This window comes from Lepus europaeus, chromosome 4 (assembly GCF_033115175.1).
Source record: "Lepus europaeus isolate LE1 chromosome 4, mLepTim1.pri, whole genome shotgun sequence".
NCBI classification, from domain to species: domain Eukaryota; kingdom Metazoa; phylum Chordata; class Mammalia; order Lagomorpha; family Leporidae; genus Lepus; species Lepus europaeus.
The window spans coordinates 90965270-90984494 of NC_084830.1; positions in this window are offsets into that span (position 1 = coordinate 90965270).

The window sequence follows — 19225 nt, forward strand, 5'->3', positions numbered from 1 at the left end:
ATATAAATATATAAAAATATAATATATATAAATTATATATATATATTATACACACACACACACACATATATATATATATGGTTGAATTTTGCCTTCCCAAAATTAATATACTGAAATTCTAAACCCCAGTACATCAAACTGTGACCTGATTTAGAAATAGACTTTTTTTTAAGAAGCAATTAATTCAGGGCCTGTGCTGTGGCATAGCAGGTAAAGCTGCCGCCTGCTGTGCAAGCATCCCATATGGATTCCTATTCGAGTCCTGGCTGCTCCACTTTCAATCCAGCTCTCTTCTATGGCCTGGTAAAGCAGTACAAGATGGCCCAAGTCCTTGGGCCCCTGCACCCACGTGGGAGACCCACAGGAGGCTCCTGGCTTCTGGCTCCTGGCTCCTGGCTTCAGATTAGCACAGTTCCTGCTGTCGAGGCCAATTGGGGAGTGAAGCAGCGGATAGAAGACCTCTCTCTCTCTTTCTCTCTGCCTCTCCTTCTCTCTATGTGTAACTCTTTCAAATAAATAAATAAATCTTTTTAAAACAGAAGCAATTATTTAAAATGATTTTATTAGAGTAGACCCAAACCCAATATGGTCATGTTCTGTTAAAAAGAGATCAATAGAACGGAGACACATTCCCATCAACAGTTGGTTAGTGTCCTTTTTTCCCCACAACCTCGCCAGCATCTATTGTTGGTAGATTTCTGAACGTGAGCCATTCTAACTGGGGTGAGGTGAAACCTCATTGGGGTTTTGATTTGCATTGCCCTGATTGCTAGTGATCCTGAACATTGTTTCATGGGTCTGTTGGCCATTTGGATTTCTTCTTTTGAAAAATATCGATTGAGGTCCTTGGCCCATCTCTGAAGTGGGTTGTTTGTTTTGTTGTTGTGGGGTTTCTTGATCTCTTTGTAGATTCTGGTTATTAATCCTTTATCTGTTGCATAGTTTTCAAATATTTTTTCCCATATGTTGGTTGCCTCTTCACTTTCCTGACTGTTTCTTTTGCAGTACAGAAACTTCTCAATTTGATGCAATCCCAATTGTTAATTTTGGCTTTGACTGCCTGTGCCTCCAGGGTCTTTTCCAAGAAGTCTTTGCCTGTGCCTATATCTGGCAGAGTTTCTCCAAGGTTCTCTAATAATTTGATGGTGTCGGGTCATAGATTTAAGTGTTCAATCCATGTTGAGTGGATTTTTGTGTAAGGTGTAAGGTAGGGGTCTGCACATGGAAATCCGTTTTCCCAGCACCATTTATTGAATAGACTGCCCTTGCTCCAGGAATTGGTTTTAGATCCTTGATCAAATATAAGTTGGCTGTAGATGTTTGGGTTGATTTCTGGTGTTTCTATTCGTTCCATTGGTCTATCCATCTGTTTCTGAACCAGTACCATGCTGTTTTGATTACAACTGCCCTGTAATATGTCCTGAAATCTGGTGTTGTGATGCCTCTGGCTAAGTTTTTATTGTACAAGATTGCTTTAGCTATTTGAGGTCTCCTGTGTCTCCATAAGAATTTCAGCATCATTTTTTCCAGATCTGAGAAGAATGTCTTTGGTATTTTGATTGGTATCGCATTGAATGTATAAATTGCTTTTGGGAGAATAGACATTTTGATGATATTGATTCTTCCAATATATGAGCATGGATGATTTTTCCATTTTTTTGTTATCCTCTTCATTTCTTTCTTTAAGATTTTGTAATTCTCATTGTAGGATGATTTGAATAACAAAATAAATAAAGTAGTACTGGATTATATTTCAAAGTGTAGTATACACATCTAGGATAGCATGCTGACATAAATCATTGAATAAATAAGTGGAGAGAAGAGATAATTTTAAATATTTTATGTGGATGTTCTTCCTTCAAGGAAGTATTGCACAATTTCTTACTCCTTAAGTATGGGCTGTGTACGGTGAATGCTTTCAAAGAAAGCAAAGTGATGTGGGAAGGGTATAACTAGACAAATATTGCCTTAGTAAGGTGACAAAAGTCAACATCAAGAATGTTAAGTCACGTTGATAATGTGTACCCTTAATATGATGTGATAAAATGTCAGTTTGCTTTGTTCTTGCTCCCCAAAATAAGTGATACAAATTCTAATTGGGGACATTCTACAAAATACTCCTCAAAATTACCGGATCATCAAAAATAAGGAAAATCTGAGAAACTACCACAATCAAAAGAAGTGTAAATTCAGGACAACTGAACATAATGTGGTATTCTGAATGGAATCTTGGGGCAGAAAAATTATACTGAGTAAAATCTAAGAAAGTTTAAATAATTTGTGAATTTCAGTGAAGATTTATGTATCAATTTTGGTTCACTAATTGTAGCACATAAACCTTCTAATGTAAGATGTTCATAATAGGGGACTTAGTTGGAAAGTACTCATATATGAAAAAAATCTTGAAACTAGCTTCTCATTTTATTGTCAGTTGATATGTATTCTAAAAAACAAAGCTCAGCAGACTCATAGAATGGCAGATGCCCTTAACAGCACTATGGTGTCTGAATCAGCCCTTAAGGCATTCTGATCCAGCTAAAAAGCCCATGAGAGTTTCTCAGGCTTGGAAAGCCAAGACACTCTGGAAAAAAAAAAAAAAAAAAAAAAAAAAAAAAAAAAAAAAAAAAACCCTAAATGAAAGATCTCTGTGAGTGAGATCCCAGTGGAACGAATGGGCCATCAAAGAAGGAGATACCATTCTCTGAAGGGAGGAGAGAACTTCCACTTTGACTATGGCCTTGTCTAAATAAGACCAGAGTGAGCAAACTTAAGAGGCTTCCATAGCCTTGGCAGCTCGTGACAAGAGCCTCAGGTGATTACTGACATTATAAATAAGAGTGCCAATGGTTAAATCAACAACGGGAGTCACTATGCACCTACTCCCCATGTAGGATCTCTGTGCTTAATGTGTTGTACTATGAGAATTAACAGTAAAACACTATTCAAACAGTACTTTATACTTTGTGTATCAGTGAGGGTGCAAACTGTTGAAATCTTTACTAAGTATATACCAAGTTGATCTTCTGTATATAAAGGTAATCGAAAATGAATCTTGATGAAGAATGGGATGGGAGAGGGAGTGGGAAATGCGATGGTTGAGGGTGGGAGGGAGGTTATGGGTGTAAAAAACCACTATAATCCAAAAGTTGTACTTTCAAAATTTATATTTATTAAATAAAAGCGGGAGAGGGGAGGGTTGCGGGTGGGAGGGAAATTATGGGAAGGGGAAGCCATTGTAATCCATAAGCTGTATACTGGAAATTTATATTCATTAAATAAAAGTTAAAAAAAATAAAAAAAAATTAAAAAAAAAGTTTAAAAAAAAAAGCTCAGAGAATGAGTGTTTAGCATAGCAGTTAAGATACCCATATCACACATCCAAGTACCTGGGCTTAAATCTCAGCTACAACTTCCTGATAATGCAGATCCTGAGCTACAGCAGTGATGACTCAAAGATTTAAGTTCTTGACCCCCATGTGGGAGACCTTGGTTGTATTCCTGGTCCTGGTCCATCTCCAGCCTAGTCCTGGCCATTGGAGGCATTTTCAGGGTGAAACGTTATTTGGGAACCAGCTTGTACATGCTACCTCTTTCTCTTTCTCTTCCTCTTCTTTCTCTTTCTCTTTCTTTTCTCTCTCAAAAATAAACACAAATTTTAGAAATAAGATAAAGTCTTTTAAATAAAGATCCTTTCCCTGTTCTGACATGTTCAGTTCTGTTTTTCCTTCTGATTTTTCCCCCTTTGTTTTCCACTGAGAAGTTTCTATTGACATATCTTCAGCCTTACTGATTCCTTTCTTGGGTGTGTCATGTTTACTGATGAGCTCAACAAAGGCATTCTTCATTCTTACACAGTGTTTTTGATTTTTCATATCTCCTTTGGATTCTTTCTCAGAGCTTCTGCCTCTGTGTTTCATTACCCACATTTTGTTCATTTGTTTTAAAGATTTATTTATTTATTTGAAAGGCAGAATTACAGAGAGGCAGAGAAAAAGAGACAGAGAGGTCTTCCATCTGCTGTTTCACTCTCCAGATGGCCGAATGGCTGGAGCTGCATTGATCCAAAGCCAGGAGCCAGGAGGTTCTTCCAGGCCTCCTATGCAGAGGCCCAAGGCTTAGGCCATCTTCTACTGCTTTCCAGGGCCATAACAGAGAGCTGGATTAGCAGTGGAGTAGCAGGGACTCGAACGGGCACCCACATGGGATGCCAGCACTGCAGGTGACAATTTACCTGTTATGTCATAGTGCAGGTCCCTACCTTCTTGTTTTTGCATATGGTCCACTTTTGTCACTAAAGCCCTTGGTATGTTTTTCATAGTTATTTTAAGTGCCTACTCTGATAATTCTTGAATCACTACCATATCTAAATCTAGCTCTGATGCTTGATTTGCTTCTTTGGTCTTTTAAGCATGCCTTGTTGTATTTTGTTGAAATTCAAACTTAATTTATTAAATCAAGGGGACTGAAGGTAAACATGCCTTTAGCATGAAATTTCATATTTAGCTAAGGGTAAGCTGTGTTTATTGTTTGCTATAGCCATAGGTGTCAGAAGCTGACGTTTCCTCCAGTCCCCTTGTTGTCTTTATGTTTTTCTAAAGACTCCTCTGAAATAGTCTGAGCCTTGCAGTCTTAACTGTAATCTTCTGCTCTGATGGCAGTAACTATGGGAAGATGAACTGTTCTTATACACCTAGGATTAAACCTCAGTCTTTTACTGGGTCTGTGTCCTTGGGCTGTGACCTTCACAAAAGCTCTTCAGGCTTTGGTTTCACCTCCTTGGATAGGCTAGGAAGACTAGAGGAGGGTTGGATTTGGTTTTTCCCTAATCCTTTGTTGGTTGGACCCTGGTGACACAGTTTCCCATGCAGAATTGCCTTTATTAACAAGGGTAGAGGGCTCTGGGTGTATTTAAAAATGGTTACTTTCTCCTCTCCCTGCTCTGATCCTCAAACTCAAGAATGTGTCTCCCTCCAGTTCCCAGGCTGAGCCCTGGGAGTGGAATTGTCACTGTTTTCCTTGTTCTTGTCCACACTGAGCCTCCAGGAATTAGTCCTCACCCTTTCAGTGTCACCACCTGCTGGATTTCTACTCCCAGGAAGCTCTTGTCTGTGTTCTCTTCACTGCAGTTTTCGGGCCAATAGTTTTTCCTGTTACCTTAAGTTCCTGATGATTTAAGAAAAATCATTCATTTTCAGGCTTTTCAGCTTTTTCCTTGTTGTGAGGAGAAAAGTTTACATGTCACACTGCAAACTGGAAGTCTCTAGCAGCAAAATGGAGTTGTGTTATGCTGCTCACTCAGTGCACTAAATATTTGGAGAGAGAGAAAATGAATCTTTGAAAACCATACTTTACTTGTGTAGAGCTTTTACCTGGGAATGATACTATATGAGCTTTGGATGTTGATGGATTGACAGAAAAAAGACCGTGACATTTGGGTGTAAGCTCAATGTGAAGATCTGTTAAGGTTTTTCTACCTTCTGGTGTTTTAATTTTTTGCTCCAAACTTTGAGAAAATGAGTGAACACTGAAGTCAAGGACACTAAGCAACCCAAATAGCCAACTTCATGGAGAAACACAATCAATCTATGAGTCATCTTGAGTGTGGCCAACTTCCTCTCAAGGAATAAACTAATTGTGAGAAATTAGGAACTATCAAACTCAGGAAGCCAGGATATTCATAACATATCAAATTGTGTTTTCTGAGTAATGAAAATGGCCTGTCAGCCTCACAAGGTGCTGCTTCAGTTGCCATGAAATTGAAATCCTTTGTGTCACAAAAGGAAAACGTGGTGCCATCTCTACAGAGTATGTCATTTAAAATTGATTCTAAGTTTTGGCTAAAGGTCAACAGCACTCTGTGCAGTTCAAGAAAGTGAAAGAAAAAGATTTTTTTTATGATGGACAAATGATGTTTTGTTTCTTGCATCAGAAATCTGTGGGGTGCTGTTTGTGCCAAGGGCCACATAACCCTGAGAAATAGTTACCTTACCTCGTGGTTTGACATCAGTTGGTGTGAAAGATTTGGACAACATATTAACTCTTCTCTTGGGTTGAATTCAGTTTTTTATATTGTAGGCATTTGGTAGCAGAAGTCAAATGAAATATTTCCTGGACTATGATTGCTTCTATATTGAACTATTCCTTTAGAAAAGTTGTTTCCTAATGGATATGCTACGTATAAGCAGTGAAAAATATAAAACTTGCTGAATTTCATTTTATATATGGTCTGAGTAGAGTTTTTGCCTTAGGGTAATACTATATAAGCTCTGCATGTTAATTCACTGAGTCATGGATAACAATAACTGCCATTGATTAAATGCTTTTCTGGCTGGTGATTGTACTTAGCACTTCTCATATATGAACTTTTTAAACTCTCTACATAAGTCTACAAGATGGGCATTGCCACTGTCACCATTTTACTGCACATGAAAGTAAGGTTTCCAAAGGGGAGACAACCTGTGCTAGCTCATGTATGTGAAAGTGAAATGTCAATCTAAGCCTCTGCAGCCTGGCACTAAACTTCAAAGAAGAGAAATCTCTATTATTTTTTTCTCTCTGAAAGTTTTATAGCTTATTATGGAAATATGAATAAAAGAAAATCCATTTCATCCTATTGTAGAAAAAATTCTTTTATGCCTTTTCCTTTGTATGCTCTTTCAGTGTTTAATAAAATATATAATTTGGTATTATGATTCTATCAAATTTCATATGATATAATAAAGATTTTCCATCCATTATCCAAACCTTATAAGAACTTAATGCATTGCATGTGATACATTTTGTTTTGTAATTTAATGGATCTTGTTGACATTTGTACACATGGATTATTTTACATTTTGTAATATAGCCTAGAAAATTTATTTATTTTTCCCACTGCAGATTTTTATTTTCTTCTTTTTAAAAATCTTTTATTTAATGAATGCAAATTTCATAGGTACAAATTTAGAAATATAGTGGTTCTTCCCCCCATACCCGCCCTCTCTCCCACACTCCTGTCCCACCTCCTACTCCCTCTTGCATCCCATTCTTCATTAAGATTCATTTTTAATTAACTTTATATACAGAAGACCAACTCTATACTAAGAAAAGATTTCAACAGTTTGCACCCACACACACACAACATATAAAGTACTGTTTGAGAACAAGTTTTCCAGTTAATCTTCATAGTATAACTCATTAAGGACAGAGGACCTACATGGGGAGTAAGTACACAGTGACTTCTGTTGTTAATTTAACAATTAATACTCTTATTTATGAAGTCAGTGATCACCCAAGGCTCTTGTCATGAGCTGCCAAGGCTATGGAAGCCTTTTGTGACCAGAAACTCTGTCAGTGTTTAGACAAGTCCATAGTCAAAGTGGAAGTTATCTCCTCCTTTCAGAGAAAATTACATCCTTCTTTGAGGTCCCTTCTTTCCAAGAAGTCTATATTCTTTGAGACTTTCATCACTGAGGGTAACCCCAGATCTAAAATCTGATAGTTACCGTCTGAGAAGGCAGTGGTGGTCACCACTGTGGTTTGGCTGAATTGGAAACTTAATCCCCAAAGCAACAGTGTAGAAAGCTTGGACCTGAGAGGAGTGTTTAGGTCATGAAGGCTCCACCTTTATGAATGGAGTAATGCCAATTTTGAAAGCTTTCTCTCTCTGCCTCAGCCTCTCTGTAATTCTGCGTTTCAAATAAGAAAATACATCTTCTTTAAAAATTAACAGATCTTCATGGATTTATTTTCATACTTAGTGACCTGATTAAGCATAATAACCATGAAAACAGAGTGTCCATGGCTGAATTTCACTTCATTCTGCAATGAATTCAAAAGCCCATTTGGTGTTTCTGTCTTCCTTATTCTCTTTTCACATGGACTTGGCAGCCTCAATAATTTTATTTTCTTTTTAAAGATTTATTTGTTTATTTGAAAGTCAGAGTTGGAGAGAGAGAGAGAGAGAGAGAGAGAGAGAGAGAGAGAGAGAGAATCTTCTATCCACCTATTCACTCCTCAAATGGCTGCCACAGCCAGAGCTGGGCTGGGCTGAAGCCAGGAACCTGGAGCTTCATTAGGATCTCCCATGTGGATACAGGGCCCAAGTACTTGGGCCATCTTCTTCTGCTTTCCCTGGTGCATCGGCAGAGAGATAGATTGGAAGTGGAGCAGCTGCAACTCTAACTAGCACCCATATTGGATGCTGGTGTCATAAATGGTGGCTTAAACCACTGCACCACATCACCAGCCCCCTCAATAGTTTTCTAAATGCACCTCATGGCTGTATGACATCCAGCAATTAGCATGAGTAATAGAAATGCTGGAGACACCAAGTCTACCTACAAATTTGTCCACTTCTTACATCTGCATAGTGGAGGCTTACAGACTGCATTTTAGGCTTATATTTCTTTGGGACATGGTGAATCCTTCCAAGTTCTGTTCAGCAAAATAGCAGAGACTCTCTTTCTGGTCTTTCTCTTTGACATTTTATTTGCTGTAGGCACTTGTGTCATCATCATAAGTTCAGTAAATCAACACAAGTGGTTATTTAAAGATTGATCTGAGGAGAGACTTCCTTTTCTGCTATTCTCACTGCTGTTGAAACATAACCAGATTAAAGTTTAGGAACAAAGAGCCTTCTTCCCTATTTTGATTCAAATTCCTGAACACCAGAGGAAGCAAAAATGCCTGTGTGCTCTGCTCAACAGATGAGGACACCCCTATCTATTTGATTATTTAGACTAACAGTGAGCAGTAGTATATATCTGCAAAGGTCAGCAATGCTATAATCACAGCCCCTCCTTACCTCCTGCCTCCCCCTGCTTTCCTCAACAAGAATAGAAAGCTTGCCAATTGGCAACAATGGTCGGGCTGACATGCAACAGATTTGGCTGACCAGCTTTCTCATTAATTATTAAGAAAAGTCTGCTTCTGAGAATTTGTATTTTGAAAGATGATCCCATGTCATTGGGTTATGTCACTTGCTTAAAAGAGAAATAAGCAATTATTTATCAAGGATCAAGTTAATACATACTCAAGAGCCATGACTTTGGAGTCAGACTACCTGAGTTTGAATCTCAGAGTTGCCAATGAGCTGTCCGCTTTTGGATTACATCCTAATATGTTAAATAAGAACACTAATAGTACTTATCATGCTGAATTATGTACAAGTTAGGGTGACAGGAGTTACCATAATAGATAAAAATACAAATTTCTATCATTTAACCAGAATAAGTATCTTTCTAGCTTACAAGAAATTCAAAACAGGTATCTCTGATCAGTAAGCATCATTTCTATGTCAGGGATTCATCATGTTTGGCACCAACTTCAGCATATAGAAGTCAAGGTTATAATGTCTCCATCCCATTTCAGATGGAAAAGGTCTTTATGAGAAACTCCTGATAGTGATACACTTTGCTTGCAGTTCCACTCCCTTGGCCAGACTCAATCATGTGATCACATCTAGGTGCATGATTGGTTAGGAAATAGCCATGTAACCAGGAAGAAAAGGAAGTGGGTATGTGGGCAACTAGCCTAGTGGGAAGGTAGCCTCTCTCAGTTACAAGATTATGTAAAATAAATGAGTTAGCACATGTAAAGTATTCAGAACTACACTCAGTACAAAATTTTAAACCAATTTTTAGTGAACATCTGCAATATCTACCATCTAGATTCTGCATTCACATTTTATAAAATTTGCTTTATAATATTTCTATATATTCATCCTGGCCTCCATCCTTCAAACTACCTCACTTATCCAAAATTGTTCCAGAATAGTTTGGTGCTAAATGCTTATGATCATTTGAATTTCCATATTTGTTTATGGTTGTTTCTTTGAGGAAAATATTACATAAATCCAAACTCAAGCCTTAACTATGGAAATTAATGAGTTTTGACAAATGCAATTTACCTTAATAGGTTCCCTCTTGGCCTTTCTCAACCACCAACATCCTCCTTCCCCCTTCTCCCTGAGGCAAATTTGTTTGATTTTTTTTCCCACCGTAAATTACTTTTGCCTGTTTTAGAACTTAATATATTTCGTAAACACAGTTTGCGGTTTTTTGTCTAAGGCTTCTTTCATGTAGCATAATGTTTTATGAATTTACTCATGGTGTTTATGTATCACTATTTCATTCATTTATATTAGTGATTAGTATTCCATTACATGAGTATATCAGAGGATTTGTCCCTTAATGGATACATGGGATATTATTCATAATACGTCGTAAGTACTCTTGTATAAGTCCTTTTGTGGACATATGTCATCATTCATTTTGAGTGACTACCTAGAAGTGAAATGACTGGCCACAGGCAGGTATGTATTTAGTTTTATGAGAAACTTACATTAAAAACATCCTTTTGAAAATAAAGAAAGATACCATAAGCAAAAGAATGTGCATGGGACTAGTGATTCTTTTCACTGATAGGGTATCGAGGTGCCCCATGGGGCAGACAAATAGATACTGAGCTCTGACTCAAGCCAATACTGATGATTAATGTTGGAGGTCCTAATATTTCTAACACTCCAAAAAATTTGCAATATAGCTGGTACTAATAATTGTGGCTCTGGGTCTCCCTGAACTCAATTATAAGAGGAGATTTTACCTACATGAGTATCCTCAGAGACTAACATCATGCTGGATTCAAAGAATATGGACAAAACATATTTATTGAACTGAAATGTTAAACATGTGGCTTGAATATTAAATATGAATATGTTTACTCTAAAATATAATGAATATTAAGTATAGAAATCTAAGCACTCAAGAAATTTCAGTTAAGTCTCTTGCATTATGCATGTAATTCACACTTGTATTGTCAGGGTTAACAAGTAACAATTAGCGACAAAGATCATTTTTGTCAACTTTCCATAAACTCTGGTCAGATGCTCAGGAAAGACTTGCCTAATAAGTGAAAAATGGAGTAAAGTGGATTGATTTTTATTGCAATTAATTTAGTATCAGAGAATTCACATTCAGATTTTGAGGATGAATAGTTACTAGCCAGTGTTTTTGATTTTAAGTATGATATAGGTCTCATTATGCTAACTTCTTTTTTTAAGGATTTATTTATTTATTCATTTATTTGGTATAGTGAGAGGGTGAGAGCGAGAGTGAGAGCGAGAGAGAGAGCGAGCTATCTCTCATCTGCTGATTAACTCCCTAAATGGCCACAATAGCCAGGATTGGGTCAGGCTGAAGCCAGAAGCCAGGAACCCAGGTATCTCACATAGAACTCAAGTAGTTGAGCCATCATGTTTCCTTCCCCAGCATATTAGCAGGAAACTGGATTGGAAACAGAGTAGCTGGGACTTGAACTGGTACTCTGATAAGGGATATGGAGGTCCCAAGTTGTGGTAACCTGCTGTACCACAACACCCATCCCATTACACTAACTTCTGTGAGTCTAAAGACCATGGAGAAATTCCCAAGGTCTAATCAAATATATGACCAGGGATTTAATATTTACTTCAGCTCCAGGGAGTCAATTTCATGTCTCAATCACATGGCCTTAATATTTCCTCAATGACCTACATTTTGATTTTCAGATAATCTTGCTATAAATTTGTCTTGCTATAAATTTATTGAAGGCAGTCACCCATGTCTTGATCAGATCTAGATCCAGTTAGGAAAAAATGCCAAGAAACTGCAAATATGCAGATTTTCTCTACTTACCTGTTTCTGACTCTTTGATTTTTCTTTGTATTTTTTTCTCTTCAGATTTCACAAGCCCTAGGACACTTTTGGTTCCATCTAAGGATCCAAATCACATTAGGAATCTAGAGACTATTACATAACATTGATGTCTGGTATTTATTTCCAATCTGCCTCTTATAAATCCATTCCTAGAATTATATACCCTATTTATAGGTTATTATTTAGTTTGCTAGAGTCATATGGGGTCATTTTTGTAGGATTCTAAGAAAACTCAAATTATTGAAAATTCAAATCACAGAGTCATGATTAGGATGTGCCTCTTAGTATTCCCTTGTTTTCACTCAAAAATGTTTATTGAATGAAAGAATGAACTCATGAGTGAACAGATGATATAAAATAGAAATGCATGACGCTATGGCAGCAGCAGACATATCTTCTGAAGTACTTACTGCTTTAACTACCTTAAATTAATGCTGTTTAAAATGAGAATAACAGCTACGTCTCAACATGTATATTATTAGGATATGATGAAATGATTTATGTTAGAATGGTCTATAAACAAGAGAACTCTGTGCAGATATTGTTATTAACCCAATAAGCCATGATCCTCAAGTTCACACCCAGGGAACGTCCCTGTGTCCACAATGAAGACTTTCTGTTGTCTTTGTTTTATGGTGACTTAAGGCATCTTTCTAGGGCCAACTAATGCTTTTGGGAAGGAACTGTGCTTAAAACTAAAGTCTGTGTAGCCAATGAGAAGAAGTAAATTAAAAAACTGATTGTACAATATTGAGCCATATCTTGCAATGTCGGTCTAGATATGTATGCTGGATGTTTTGGCAAATGTTGAATCAAAATCCAGACAGATTTTTCTGGGCTAGAATTCAAAGGGTTTTTGTTAAGCTCAAGTTTTTCATTCCCAAGCAAGAAACATTTTCTTAATAATGTAATCATCCATGAAAAAGCAATCTTCTTTTTCTAAGAAAGTCTTTCTTTGGAGAAATCTTCTGTTCGTTGTTAAGGACTCAAGCCCACTAAAGGATCCAGATGGTTATGTGCTAAGAGATTTTTACCAAACTATTTTCTTTTAAATGCACCTTCATGTATTGTAGAGTCTTTAGACTACAGTTAGTTTTGCCTAGAGCAATTTTTCAGTGAAATAGATCACCCTAGTAAAGAAACTGTTAGCTTGCCATTGTGGACAGAGTGCACCTGTTCTGGACTTTTGCAACTCAATTAAACTTCATTTCATCTTTTTATTGTATATACATTAGAGGTATACAAAATGATGTTTGAGTGTACTTATCTCAAAATACACATACATAGTAAAATGGTTTCTATAGTTAAGCAAATGAACATCCCTTTCATCTCATTCCCTTCCCCCCTTCCTTCTTCCTCTTTTCTTTTTCCTCCTTTCCTTCCTTCTTTTCTTTTTCTTTACATATAGAAAAAATTGCATTATGAACTCATTAGTTGTGAAAAAGCATACTTAAAATTCTGCAAAGTACAAAGTTAACAGTTAACAGAATATATGGATTTAAGTGTATCATTTTGTGACTATTTTGTAGGAAATCAAGCTTTTAAGCAATGGATCAAAATACCAAAAGTATTGACATATATATTTATATTTTACCCAAAGGACTTTGGTTTCCTGGGCTCTTCCTGATTCTGGATCTCCTATCTCTGGAGGTTTGGGAGAATTTGCTTTGGAAGAACCAGAATGTTCACAGAGAATCTGAAAGAAAGGACATATTTTATTCTATTGTGCCCATGAATTTAGTCTGCTTTATTTTTCCACTGCACTTATGGTTATTGAATCACGTTTCTTGGATCCCACTATTTTACAAGTTTCTTTCACCTTAAAAATCTGAAAAAAGCACTGTGTTCTCTTACTACCTCCTTTTCAAAGCATTCTGCCTTTAATTTCATACAGCTTGTCTTACCACTCTGGTTCTGCACCCAAGACGTCATCTGCTAACCTGCTTTTCACCTAAAAAGACTGTGAAGTGTAGAGTGCGGCTGTTTCTTATACAAGTGATTGAACCTGGGCTTACGCTGATCTCTGGCTCCTTCCTGGGATGGTCAGCAGTTTTCTCTGTTAGTGTGCTGCTCTTTAGCCTTTCCTTGGTTTCCTCTGCAATCCAGGCTGCTGGATCTTCTTGGCCCCAAACCCCTTGCTTTTGCTGTCTCTTGATAGTGACAATAAGAAGCTAACTGGGTGCAGTCAGTATAAGCCTCATATGGACATGGTCTGTTCAGTGTGCAACAGGTGACTGCTGTGATTGGCTGTTACAAAAGGGTACTGTTAAGTTAGTTTGTAGTTAGCTTGCATAAGAAGGTTTTAGTACAAAAAAAAAAAAAAAATGGAATGAGGAGCAGGCATTGTGGCCCAGCAGGTTGAACCACCTCCTGCAGGGTGGCATCCCATATGAGTGAGATTTTGAGTCCCAGCTGCTGTACTTGTGATATGATCCAACTACCAGCTAATATGCCTGGGAATGCAGCAGAAGATAGCCCAAGTTCTTGAATCTCTGCCACTTAGATTGGGAGACCTGACTGGAGTTCCAGGCTCCTGACTTCAGCTGGGCCAACTCCTAACTGTTGTGGGCACTTGAGTAGTGAAGCAGTGGTTGGAAGAGCTCACTCTGTCTTCCCTCTCTCTGTATGTAGCTCTGCCTTTCAAATAAATAAATAAATATTTTAAAACAAATAAATTTACAGTTCACTACATATGGAGGCAGCTTTGGGCAGAGCTGAAAATCCATGTGGAGGCAGCTGTAGATCCAAAATATTTCAATATTTATCATGTTGTAACATCTTGTGGCAGCTTTGGTGCTAGCTGTTGCTTCTCCACAGCCAATCATCAGGTAAGTGTAACTTGAAATCCTCATTTCTTTTCTACCTTCTTAGGTCAAGTTCTTGCTTTCTATATGTCTTCTCACCTGAGGTCTCTCCTGCCCACCCCCAATAAAGCAATTCTATAGCCACTGTCAGACTGCTGTGCCTCACAGGTCAATGACAACAGCAACAGTAAACTTCCTGACTACTTTATAAAAGCCAGATCTTTATTGTGAGGTATGTATGTCTTATCTCATTAACCCTAACAAAATTCCTAAGAGAGTTATCATAGTTCCAGCTTTACAAATAGATAATTAAGGCTCGTAAAGGTTGAACAACTTAACCAAGTTCACACAAGAGTTTAAATCGCAAAGTTGGGATTCAGAGCAGGTCACCTGTCTCTGCAGCACATGAGCACTTAGACTTGTCTCCCACATGAGTGGCCTGGCATTTGGAATCATTGTGTGGCCTCCTAGGTATAAATCTGCTGGACTCCAGCTTTTTCCTTGGACTTCACCAGGCCTTTACATTTAGTGGGAGAGACCCTCTGGCCTGCATCATATGGATGCTCTAGTTCCTGGAAAGTATGAGAGTCACAGAACTTGGAATCTCTCATGTGGGACCCTGTTGACTTGTCTCATTCTTCTAATTTGCACCCTGCCACACATCAACAATGCACACATCCATAAGAATGGTTCTTATACTCTTTGGCTTCTATTAGAACTCAGGCTATTATCTGCCAGAGATCTTGCTCTTATACTTCACAATGACTTGGGTATAAACCTGGACAGAGCTTTTTGTGAATTGTAATTTGTACTAGCAAACCTTCTACTGAAGGTTCCATAACTTTCAACTCCACTTTTTTCTTTTTTAAAAAAAAAAAAAGATTTATTTATTACACAGAGAGAGGAGAGGCAGAGAGGTCTTCCATCTGCTGGTTCACTCCCCAACTGGCCGTAATAGCCAGAGCTGTGCTGATCTGAAGCCGTGAGCCAGGAGCTTCTTCCAGGTCTCTCACGTGTGTGCAGAGGCCCAAGGACTTGGGTCATCTTCCACTGCTTTCCCAGGCCACAGCAGAGGGCTGGATCAGAAGTGGAGCAGCTGGGTCTCAAACAGGTGACCATATGGGATGCTGGCACTGCATGCCAGGGTGTTAACCCGCTATGCCACATCACTGGCCCTCCCAGGGGTCTTTTCATATCTCCATAGCCCTCCACCATCTGGAGCAATTTTAGCAATGTGTTATTTTTCGCCAACTGAATGCAACCAGCCCACATGAAAGGATGTGCATCTCATCAGATCAGTGATTTTCAAGCCTGGCCACACATGAGTCACCTGAGAAGCTTTCAAAATATAGAAGACAGATCCAGGTTCAAGTCCAAGTGAATTTACAGCTATCTACCAAGAATTCTTTAAATCTCCAGTGCTTCTCCATGATAAACAATAATTATTCATGGTACTTCTTGTGTTATTTTTTGTTATTCAATGAACTCATAAATTATATACAGCATGTAAACAATTCATCCCAAAGCCTGACATATAATAGGTGGTTGGTGAATGCTAATTAGTTCTCTTACTCTTTATTTTCACTGTCACAAGTTTTATAGCCTAAAATATAAATATATATTTATGGTTTATTCATCCAAAAGTTTTCTGGCTTACTTTTGACCTTCAATTATCCCTTTTAGCAGCTTTCTTTGACATTTTGATACTAAATTCATTAATTGCTCTTCATATTTCTCAAATTCTATACAATGATATTTTATGCCACCTACTCATTTTCTGCTTTTAGTCTAGATGCTTGCTTTTTTATATTTTACTTTATTCTAGCAAATATTGAAGTAGGCCTTAAAATTTCAAACAAAACACCAAATCTGGGTCTAGTCCAAAATGGAGACGTGAATAATTCTCCAATTAAATCTGAGGCTCTTTGGCTCAATTGGCTAATCTTCCACCTGTGGCGCCGGCACACTGGGTTCTAGTCCCGGTTGGGGTGCAGGATTCTGTCCTGGTTGCTCCTCTTCCAGGCCAGCTCTCTGCTGTGGCCTGGAAGTGCAGTGGAGGATGGCCCAAGTCCTTGGGTCCTGCACCCCATGGGAGACCAGGAGGAAGCACCTGGCTCCTGGCTTCAGATCAGCGCGGTGCGCTGGCTGCAGCACGCCAGCTGCGGCGGCCATTGCGGGGTGAACCAACGGAAAAGGAAGACCTTTCTATTTGTTTCTCTTTCTCTCACTGTCTAACTCTGCCTGTTCAAAAAAAAAAAAATATGAGGCCCAAAGGGTTGTATCACCAAAATAATAATAAGGGATAAAACTCAACCTTCTCATGAACTTGGAATGTAAATTCATGTTGCCTACTCTTTAAGGTAACATGGAAGCTCAAGTTTTGAATTTGAAAAAGAATAGACAGTACCCAGAAGAAGTAAACAAAAGTAGTTTTCTGGAGAATGAGGTTATCATTCTCGACTTTAAAGATTTATTTTATTAGGCTGGCGCTGTGGCTCAACGGGTTAAAGCTCCAGCCTGAAGTGCCGGCATCCTATATGGGCACTGGTTTAAGTCCCAGATGCTCCTCTTCCAATCCAACTCTCTACTATAGCCTGGAAAGCAGTAGAAGATGTCCCAAGTGCTTGGGCCCCCGCACCCACATAGGAGACCTGGAAGAAGCTCCTGGCTTCTGGCTTCAGATCAGCATAGCTCTGATGGTTGCAGTCATCTGGGGGAGTGAACCAGCAGATGGAAGACCTCTTGCTCTGTCTCTCCCTCTCTCTTTAACTCAGCCTTTGAAATAAATATAGTAAAATGCTTTAAAAAAAAGGAAATAGAAAAACTGGACAAAAATGATAAAAGAAGTTGGGTTAAACTCATCAGAGAGTTAATAAATTCACAAGGATTTATGGAATCAAGTGCACAGGAAGAGAGAAGAAAACACCAAGATTTAAGTTTGACATTTGACTAAACATTTTCCCTAGAAGTATTTTGCAATTTGGAAAAGCATTCGAGTAGATTACTGGCAATATCACAGATCTGGGAAAATAAATCTTGGAATTCAGAACCCACTTTGGAGGAAAGGACCAGGTAACCACTGCAAGCTTGTAATTGGGATCCCAGGGACAACATATTAATATTGAAGATGAACCAAAGATAGTGCCACTCTTATAGGGATGAAAAGCAAGTATCAACTTAGTGTAATCTCTAACTGAATTAGGTTGATCTTTGTGCAACCCAAAGCCTGTCTGCCTGCCAAAAGAAAAAGTAATTCTTTGAGAGAAGATAAAATCATACAGGGCCTTTAGTGTACTCTACAATTCTTTAGACACAATGAAATATCGCTAATTCAAAATAAGCAGATTATATTTCCAGTTAGAATATAAAACCAGAGACCATTTTTCCACAATAACAACCAGAAAAAGAAAGATAAACTGTGAGATCATGGGCTTTATTTTTAATCCACTGAAGCAGTAAGTGCAATCTAAATAGCCAAAGGTAAAGAGCCTGTCCAGGCAGTGAACTCACACATGACTACTTTCAACCTTATTAGACCAGCAGGAGAATATATCATACAGAGAGATAAAGAGAACCCAGTTGAATTTTAACAAGTTTAAATAACTACATACGGGCTCTGATTGGTCTAGAATCCCAAGAATCCACAAACACAAGGTGAGTGCATTTATCCTGAAACTCTTTCCCTAGGGAGAACAGGAGAGCAGGTGGCTCTCATCCAAGAAGGCTGGGCATAGAAAAGCAAGACAAAAAAAAAATCCCAATGTGCAGAAACCTATGACTTAACTGGGAAGCAACAAGAATTCTCATTCCTTAGTCACAAACAAATCCATAAAAACAGAATGAGTTCTCTCTTTTTTCAGAAAGTTAGAGACTGGTCAGTAGTGTTTAATTAACCTTTAGCATTCTTGATTACATTCATGTTCCAAGCCTTCCTAAAGAAAAAGTTGATCTCATTTTCCAAATATGTGTAGTCAGTGATGAATTGCAACTAATTACAATTGCAATAAAATGTTTATCAATTAGAGTAGAGTAACAGCCATTAACTAGCAATCTGTGAGAATATATATGTGTGAATATGGATGCGATATCTATATATAGGTATATAAGATATAATAAAAATGAGAGGAGGAACAATGTATCCAAGCTTCATGTTAGTGGTCAAGAATATATGGAACTGGAATCTCATGTGGAGAAGATATAGAGATGGGTTAAGAAAAATATTTTGCAGAGAAAATAGTGAAGAAGTTTGTAAAATGGTACCAGTCCATAGATTCAATAAACTCTAAAGCAAAGAAAACTTATATGGAATCAAAATATTTTTATCATTGTAGATAAACAAATAAAAATAATTTCAAAAGCAGACAGAAAAAAAGAAGACATATTTAAATCAAGAGCATAATTTTAACAGTTAACTTTTCTTTGGAAGTTAAGAAAAGGAAGATCATAATACAGCAATACATTTAAAATACTAAAATAAAGATAGAGTGAATATTACTCTGTATACAGTATAATTATTTTTCAAAATATAAAAGCAATATAAAAACTTTAGAGGAACAAACACAAGGGGATTTGTAGCAGAATGAAGGGAAATGTTATGGGATATGTACAGCATGGAACACTATACTGTGGTTTAAAAAATTCAGTTGTTTGCAACAAAATGGATGAAACTAGAAAACATCATACTTAGTGAAATAAGCCAGCGCCAAAAAGATACATTTCATAATTATAACTTTAGGAACATGGTGA